We start from the raw sequence: 10,246 nt of genomic DNA on the forward strand, positions 1-10,246 counted from the left end.
AAGGCATTTTGTCTGACATTTTGATGATTCTGCAATTCCACCAAGGACATAGACAACAAACTTTGAAATTAAGCGAGTAGCTGATTACATCAGTCCCAGTACTTGACTTCATTTTCTTAATCCTAGTGTGATGAAAGGCAAAGTCAACTCCAGTAGAGTTTCAACTTAGAATGCAAAATGCCTCAAAAATAGTGCAAAGCATGGTGCTTCTCCAGTGTTGGCACCATTTAAAAAGCATTCAGTCAACACTGTAAAGTGGTTGGCATTTGAAAGGGCATCCAGCTGTAAAAACCATACCAAAACAGACCTTGCCTGTGCTGGTGCCAGGTAAAAAACACTCAGCCCACTCCGAAGAGTGGTTGGTGTTAGGAAGGGCATCCAGTTGTAAAAACTGTGTCAAAACAGACACAGAAGTATGGTGTAGGCTTCTGCCTGGCCAGCTCCTGTCAAACTGTCCAACCTATGCCAGCATGGAAGGAGGACATTAAACGATGATGATGATGCAATAAGAGCAAAATTTTCCACATAAGTACAAACTACAAGTCATAAATAGATGGGAATATTTGGAAGTATGCATCAATTCATGTACATAAGCAAAAGAGTAGAGCTGGAAAATGATATAAAAAAATGAATATAACAGTGTATGTATTTTTTAAATGGTCAATGTAATTCTGAGATAAATTCTTTTGGCAAACAAACATTACAAATAACTATATACAACAGTGCAACAGCCAATTAAGACATTATTTAAACTGTTATTAGTTATTTCTGCCCAATTTACTGATGAGCATACTTGACCTAAAGCCATCTGATGAAAACATTTGTCCAGATAAGCAATTGTGTTTAACTGAATTTACAAATATACACACATGTGCATGCACACACACAAAACTAAGCAAACCCAGCACAGTAAGTAGAGTAAATGTACTGAATATAGGAATTTCAACCATGTTTCGTGGTCTGCTACCACAACAGTTCCTTTATAGGATCCAGTTAGCTCAAGACATCATCATAGTTCAGGTCACCTAACCACTCATTAACCACAGGTTCATGTCTAGAAGTAATACCCAGCTAGAGGTTGCTGATGGTAAGAAATGTAGGTAAGACAGCAGTAATAGGACATTGTGCTATAAAATTTCGGGTGGCCACATCTGAGTTGTGAGCTGCTGAATGATGTAAGTTTGCCAAATAACAACTTGTACAAAATCAACTGGAAACCAATGGTACAACATTCTGTTACTATTGTATTATCGAGCTGTGCTAGAGTTTTCATTAACAACCACCTTTGTATGCAGTAATGAGATGAAAAGTGGACAGAACTGCATGTGCATGCATGTGTGTGTGTGTGTTTAAGGCATAGGCATGGATATGTGGTTACAAAGTTCACTTCTGAATCAGACTGAAGTCTTGTACCCCCCACCCCAGCTCTGGTCAAACCATTCAACTTATGCCAGTATAGACAATGGATGTTAAATGATGATGATGATATCACTTTTACCACTACTGTAGCAGTCCTTACTTCTCTAAACAAGTTAGCTGCATATCATCACTCTTAATGAAAGATTCCTCTCTTCCAATCATTACTGTCAATAATGTGTCTTGATCAAAGATTTACTTTGAACACTTTGCTCAAAACTATTTTCTCTAAGACTATAGACCTTCTGGAGCCCAAATTTTTACAAATATGAAATTGGAGAAGTTTAAAATGGCCTGTAAAGACTATTGCCACAAATTCTTTTCCTTAGTCTACAGAAGGAAAATGAATATAAAAATATAGATTAGGATGATGATCACAGTATGCATGGGTAATAAACTTTGTCAGGTTGTCTGGCTTCCAAATCAGCAGCAAGCATCAAAATGTGATTCATTCAATTGATTCTGGGAGATGAAGGAAAACAGATTTTTCTTAACAAAAGTATTAACAACTGAAGTTATGTGGAATGATTTCAGATACTTATTAAAACTGCCACTTTACAATAATTCATCAGATTTGCTAAAATAATAAACAATTTTTGGATAAAAACCGAAAGACTTCTTGTATTACAATAAGTTTATAAATTTTGATCAAGTAGATAAGGCTACTGGTAACTAGTAACATTTTGGAGGTGCTGCACTGTAATTGAAATAATTATCTTTCCAGGTATTTAAGATAGCATTTTAATAATCACAGCAAAAGAATCAGTGACCTGGTCATGGATTATTTCTGAATAATACTATCAACTATAAAAATTGAATAAGGAGTCTAAAAAAAGCAGTGATTATGGCTAATATATTGTGAACATTATTCTTAGCAAAATGTTAATACATATTTCAATACAATTCTCATCAATAATGTTTATGTTCTTAAAAATTTATGGTTCTAATAAAAGGAAAGATTAAAGCAATGAAACAACTTATTGAATGTTCCAATGTATACGAAAAGACTTAAGAGACTAAGTATTTAACATGTGATTAAAGACCATGATAGTATTCAAACCTATGAAAAGGCTATTAGTGAGGTCATTCTCATGTCTATTAAAGGAGATTATTTTCAGGTTCACTGAACAAAACAATATAGAATGACTTGTTTTTATATGATTATACTGATGTCCTAGCAAGAACTGAAAGCCTATCTGATAAATCTCATTTTTCATGGAAGAGACTCTACTTGTGTCAAACTGAAAATTGTCATCTCGTAAATATTTTAAATGCAGTTTTAGAATTGCATTAAATCATTTATAAATCAGAAACTAATCACATGGCACCTGCTTTATAGATAAGGAGACAATGAGGTAATATGATTTTCATCACTTTTCTGACACTAGTTATATAAGTAAAGTCAAAATGTTTCTCACCACAAAGTGAAATTAATCAAAGACTTAGTTCTTATTTTTCAACTCACTAAGTTACTGTATCAGCAGTTGGTTAACCATAAGTAAACACTATCAAACAGACCTATAATCTATCTCAATAGAACACTCACTAGTCTGTTTTTTTACTAATATATAGGATAGCGTTAATGTACTCTTTCCTTCTTAACATCAGTAGTGTGTGAATTGCAGAAAATTTGACTACTATTTTCCAGCAAGTTAAGCAATGTCGTAGAAGCTCCCTTAGTGGCCAATCATTTTCTCAATATTACTAATGTGTTTATTACTATCAGAAAAGCTACTGTATGTTACAAACCAGTTCTTGCAAATATCTCTTTAATGATCCTGAAAGAATAAAATATGACTAAGCTTGATGTTTTGCACAGTGTTCCTTTAGCAGTGAAGGAGAGACGTAAAACATTTTCCCTTCCAGATAATTTCTCTCTCTCCTCTTACTCATCAAAGATGCACTGCCTGAAACATTGAACTCATACTCTTATATTTCATCCATATAACTAAAAACTATATACTGTAAAGGTTTTTATTTATTTTTTTAGTACCTGAAATCTTTTTACTGGATTACCACCAGTGACACAGACTGCAATCTATCAGATGGCAGTGGATATATTATTATATTTAAGACAAAGTTTCGTTGTCTTTAAAGCACAATCTCTTTGGAGAGAGTAATTGGCAGTAGCAAGCAAAGATATTCATATCAAAGAACCAAAGACAACTTTAGGCTTAACATTAAATTAGTAGACCTTTAGCCAACTAATTTAATATAAGGTAACTCGAAGGAGTTGTAGATAAGACCATTACATTTAATTAAGATCACTGACAACTAGCGAATAACATCTACTCTACCCATTTCTATGTTCTATTTGCAATTGCCTCTATGAACTGAACTTTTATCTATAATGTATAAAACATCAACCACTTCATTTATTTTTTATTTTTAGAGATAATCGGAGGGATATTAGAAATTAGTGAAAGTGGTAATTCCAGAATCAATTTTGAGTTTCATTAAAATTTTCAATGACTAGGAATGTGATTTAACTGATTAACTATTTTCATCTCTTTTTTGACCTTCAGCATTATCAGGTTTCATGTAAAAGTATTACATTTTGTCTTAATATCACATCGTTAGTGTAAATTGAGTGTTTAACTTTTATTTTATTTCATTTTAAAACTAAATCCTCATAAAAAAAAAAAGAATACTACTAAGTGACAGAAGTACATGTGCTAATCAGGTGGTGAGTTATTAATAGATCCACTGGAATAAAATGTGGTTCTCCAAGAAGAAACCAATTCAGATTGCATATTGTTCTGTTAACAAAAACCCATCATGATGATATGACTGATTCTACTTCGTCAAATTTTTCTATTTTTAAAATCCATTTTCTATTCAGATCTTCATGCTGAATATTCCATAATTTTTTCTTCTTCTAGAAATGCAATTCTAGTTTCAAAATAGAGAAATTTGAGAATATAACATGAAAAATTGATCAATGTATTAATATTTTAAATTCTTTCTTATTGAATGAGATATTTTATAAAGATTCTAGAAAATGATAATAAAAAAAGAGTAAAACTATGATCTATAAGACTAAATACGGTGGCTGTTTGACATAATTATTTTAGTTGTAATTGGCAAAAGAAAAAAATTTGAGTAGATAAAATATAGAACTACCTGCTCATAAGGTGTCAGTTCATATATGCTGCAGGTAGAAGTGCCTGATCTTCTAGGAATCACCCCTGTAAAAGAATACTTCTGTATTCAGGTACAAATCTATCTCTTACTTTCTTCATATCACAAAACCCAGGGAAGAGTAATTCTAGTTCTCAGAACTAGACTTATGATACCACTTCTTTATATTATTACATCTCAGCAGCTTTTATGATAGAAACTGGCAAAATTGAATGAAATATCAAGTAAAATGGGAGAATTTTCACGTTTCTCACAGGAGTATATTGTATAAAATAAAAATTGACATAACTGTAGCTTTCTCCCCACCTTTTTTTCCCTACATTTACTGGTGTTAAACCAAAGAGGAACCTTCTGTGCTTGGTCAACTTGCTAAAATTAACAGTCATATCTTCTTTAAATCAAATCCTGACATTTGAAAAAAAGAAAAAAAAAAAAAAAAGGAATGGAAGAACGCACTGAATAATGCAGCCTTAGTTAAACTATTCCTGAATAAAAGGCAAAATGGTCACAGCTTGAGTACCACTGACCAGATCACAGCATAGTTTAATCAGAGCTGATGTGGAGGTAAAGAACAGCTGGTTTTAGAACTTAATACAAAGTCCATACAGGAAAGAACGACTATTTTTTATGTAAGGATGAGATTTCTGTCAAGATTTCAGTTTGAAAAAAATATCTAAATATGGGCACTTATAACAGCTGGTAAGACAGAGCTAAGGTCTGACTATTTAATGTAGTCTGGAATAACAAACCAACATTGAGAATAAATTTTTACTAACATTATTTTAAGGATAGAAACAGAAGAATAAGAGAATAAGCTCAAAGTTTGAGAATTTTGTACTATATTTTGAATGGACAAGACTGAATTTAAATATATAACAAAAAAGATATAGATATTTTTCTTGATTTTCCATGTTCAGAAGTATCGAACAATCAAGGATTACGCACTGGGGTCGATGTAATTGACTTAATCCATTTGTCTGTCCTTGTTTGTCCCCTTGTGGGTAGTAAAGAAATAGGTATTTATTCTGGTTCTTTTTGCTTTCAGTTCAAATCCTGCCAAGGTTAACTTTGATTTTTATCCTCAAAGGGTTGTTAAAAAAATACCAGTCAAGTATTAGGGTTGATCATCTCTTGTTCTTTCACTAAATCAGCCATTTTGCAGTGTGAGAAGAGACATGGAGGAAAACTGACAATAATCCTTTCTCTAGAAATGAAGAAGGGTTGAGTGAATAAGAGTTTTCTCAGAAAAACTGATAAACTCCAGGAAACACTGAAGGATGGAATGACATAGTACAGCATCGAATGGAAATGAAGAAAAGGGAAGAAGGTGCACAAACCTACACATACATTACACACACTCTGACATAACTTGAAGGTAACACTTCAATGGCAGCCAGTGCAGAAAATTTGGTTAGCTAAATAAAAAATGCCAAATAATGAAAACAAGGACAAAAAACTCTTGGATTCTCATTTTCAAAGAAGGCAAGCTGTGATTGCTGCAAGTCATCATGTGTTTAGAGAATGTAGAATCAGAGAAAGAACTAAACCTCAATGTAACTTCAATGCTTTAATTTAAATTAATCCTATTTATGGATGTGAAGAGAATTCTTATGATACTGCCAAGTAATAAACAATCCAAAATATTAAAGAAATGAACTGAATATTTAAATCTATTCAGCTGAGATACTATATAAATATATTTCCCCAATCTAATCCTTTTCTGAAGCCATTTTCTTAATTAATCTGAAAGTTAAAACATAAACCATATTTTAAAAAATGCAACTATTAACAGCATTTTGTTTGCTCTGGAGTTTGAGTAGCAAATAAACTAAAATAATTAAATAATTAAAAAGTAAAAATTCAACCAGCCTCAATACAGGAGTTGAAATTTGTAGATATTTGTAATGGTTGAGATTCTACAGATTAGTCAAATATCTAAATTCAACTGATAACTGAAATTAACCTAAATATTTTTGAATGCAGAGTCAACATTCTTTGGTTGGAAATTATTTACATGAAAGTTTACTTAACCCTTAGGCATCCAAATTATTTTGTCAAATGTAATGCTTATATTTTGCATTGTGTTGAATTGATCATGCATTATCTCATAGCTTTGAGATTTCAATGATATGATTGTATATTTTTAGAATGACATTGTAGGATAGGTGTAAAAGGCCAGATTTTGACAGACCGAACATAAAACAAGTAGAATATATGGGTTAGTTTAAATGGTAACGGGTTAGGTTATTTGTTTGGAAGTTGTCATTGCCATGGTTAAATCCTGTCAGAGTCAACTTCGCTTTCATCACAATGGAGCAGGGCAGGTATCATTTAAGAATAAAATTGCAATGGCTAAGAGCAGGAAGGGTAACAAACACTCTTTTGTATAAGAAGAGGAGGGGACAAAGTTTTCCTTAGTTCGACACCAGACCTAAATGTCTGCAATAGAATGTACTCTGTTAAAGGCACTCATAGGAATGAGGGCCAGGTGGTTGTATTAAACTGACTGACATTAAATTTCCATATAGAAGAATAGGAATGGTCTAATCAAAGAGCTGACACACAGTTTCTGTCTACACAATTTCATTCATCAGCTCGATTCAACTTAGACTATAGTTGAATACACTTGCCTAAGGTGCTGTGCAATGGAATAAATACAGAAATACATTACTGCCAAGTTAATGTTTTAATGGCTTGGCCATTACTTCATCTGTCTGATTTCCTAGAAATACCTTTTTTGTTCTATTAAAAGAACTTTATATTAGTCATAAGAGATCATAATTTGTATTATTGTGGCATGTGCTGTGTTACAAACATCAAGCTTCAGCAAACTGAATTCAAAGCTTACCTTTCAATCCCAACTAAATGTTACAGCTTTGAGAAAGACAACCACACCACAAAATTACCATCTGCCTCATCTCTATAAATTTGATAACACACCAGGCCCATATAAATAATAAAAAATAAAAGCATTATCGTCATCATCATTGTTTAATGTCTGCTTTCCATGCTGGCATGGGTTGGATGGTTTGACTGAGGACTGGCAAACTGGGAGAATGCATCAAGCTCCAATCTGATCTGGCAAGGTTTCTACAGCTGGATGCCCTTCCTAATGCCAACCACTCTGAGAGAGTAGTGGGTGCTTTTTACTTACCAGTCAGGCAGCACTAGTACTGGCCATGCTCGAATGGAGCTTTTTATGTTTCACAGGCACAGGAGCCAGTCAGGCTTGAATGGTGCTCTTTATGTGTCACTGGCACTGACCGTGCTCAAATGGTGCTTTTTACATACCACCAGCATGTGTGCCAGTCAGGCGGAACTGGCATTGGCCACACTTGAATGATGCTTTTTATGTGCCACCAGCACGGGTGCCAATCAGGTGGCACTGGCATTGGCCATGACTACGATTTCACTCATTTTCTATCAGATCTTTGCAATAAACCTTAGTGTGTCTGAGTGATATATTTTTGTTTATAACACATTGCATATCAATTACCATACATTGTGTTTGTAGCCTTTTATGACAATAATTTAGTTGGTCAATATTTGCTAATTATGTGAACTCCCATATTCTGAAAAACAGTCAGTTCAGCTTACTCTGCAGTTTTTTCAGACTCAAACTGATACAAATTTATGGCTTCTGTATTACAATGCTAATGGATATGCCTGTGGAGGAATCTAGCTACGTGGTTTTGCTTCTGGTATATACTCAAACTTACAATTTCATCTTCTATCATGGACACATGAAACTGGAATATTTGCAGAGTGAGTATGCCTTGCCTCGTGTCAACAAACAGCTAATTATGAAACAAATCAGTAGATTCACTGAAGTAGCCAGCATACGGCAACCACTTCATTTTCTAGGGCGTCTCTTCCACAGAATCCAATGTGGGAATAATAATCTGTCTGATAGTCATAATGTACAAGCATGCACACACACAACTTGGTTGACATGGGTAATATATATCTTTTGAAATCTGTAAAAGTAGTTGTGTTGCTTCCTTGGCTACTTTAACTACTATTTTTCTTTATATTTTGTTCTTATTCTGAATGTAATTTTTCTTTAATAGCTGAAAATCTACTGTATGTATATTATTTCTATATATTTGTAATAGTTACACTAATTTTCTGTTTTGCATGCTTAATATGTTTTCCTATCAGAGTGCACAAAAATTTACATATATATAAATATATATCTTAATAATTATCATTTTTGTTATTACTATTATCATTATTATCATTTATATACTAAAATTACTAAGTGAATATATAGAGAGTAGTATCAGGAAACAGTTACAGCAATGAGGAGAGTCATGCATATAGATAAAACCTGAACTCCAGACAGTTAAGATGACTCATATTTATGAGTTAATATAATGGGAATTTATCATGTAAATTATGGTGAGAGAGATAAATATGTATGACGAATATAGTCACAAAAATCAAAACCAGAAAAAAAGAAAAATGACAACAAAAATAAGATGACAACAATGATAGTAATTTACAGAGGACCAGCTAGAAAGATATTATTCTAAAAATCATCTTTAAGTAGGGAAGAAATGTTATGTTGGTAAAAAAAAGTGGTGGACAGGAAGACAAATTAACACAAGCATATGCTCTTACTGTTATGATCGCCATGTTATATTTGTTGAAGTGAGTGAGGGTCAGTTTCTTAACCGCAGAAAGCTAAAAACAATAATGGTGCAAAGTATAAACAAACTGTACTGCAGAAACTGTTTTTGCAGTGAAGACCAAATTTAGACAAATTGTTTATGGAGACTGCTGCATGCAGATAACAGGGGAAAAAAAAAGCAGACGTTTGGAATCAAAACAGTATATAACTTGATTTCTGTTAATGAGAATCCTTCTATGGGTAATATTTAAAAATAGTTAAGTTAACAATTGTGAGAAAATCCAGATAGGATGTATAAGATTTTGTCTCGTATAGCTTGACTAAATCAATAGATAGGTGATCTTATAGCTTTTTCAAAGCTCAGTTTATTGAGGGTCCAGGCTTCCCACAGATAAACAAGCCACCACACTGAATAGACATACTTTATAAAATGTAGATGGCTGACAACCCATGTATATAACAATGATGTAAAATATATGATTCTCAGAGATTGTCAACTGAATATAAATACATGGTTCACATGTTTAACAATAACTCTGTGTAACATGATTTTTGTGCTTGGGTAGCAACTGTCATTTGCTCTTTGCCTATGAAAGCATGAAAAATGCCAAATATTTCCTTCAAACTTTGCTTTTGTTATGATATTTATTCAGACCCCCCAAAGAATCCCTTTCAACACAAAGCTATGATGAGCTCCCACTAATCCTGCTCATCATAAGAGGTGCACATATTGTCAGCTACTAAAGGACATGCTCAAGTAGTTAAGGTGAAGCAACTGACAAGCAAACCTGTGGTATTGAACAGAATGCTGACTATAATGATATTTTAGCTTCAGCACTGAGAAATGTAATGGGAAATAGGTCAGTTTCAAAATATAGATATCTAGGTCACAAAAGCAAAGTTTGAAAGGAAGAGTAGTCATTTCCTTTGATTTCTAAATAGACTAACAATTTTGAAGGGTTATTATATTTGCTTGAGAAACAATGTAAGCTATTACTCAAATAAGGTCTGTGTGTGCGTGTGTTTACTCATGGCAGGAGGTGAGGTGGAAGAGAG

At 33.2% G+C, this 10,246-nt stretch overlaps 1 protein-coding gene across 17 annotated transcripts in view; it reads right to left on the bottom strand.

The window, feature by feature from the left end:
- LOC115209152 (polypeptide N-acetylgalactosaminyltransferase 1) overlaps positions 1 to 10,246 on the bottom strand; it is a 612,460-nt gene that overhangs the window by 256,880 nt on the left and 345,334 nt on the right. The window lies entirely within an intron of this gene.

Source organism: Octopus sinensis, linkage group LG1 (assembly GCF_006345805.1).
Source record: "Octopus sinensis linkage group LG1, ASM634580v1, whole genome shotgun sequence".
NCBI classification, from domain to species: Eukaryota; Metazoa; Mollusca; class Cephalopoda; order Octopoda; family Octopodidae; genus Octopus; species Octopus sinensis.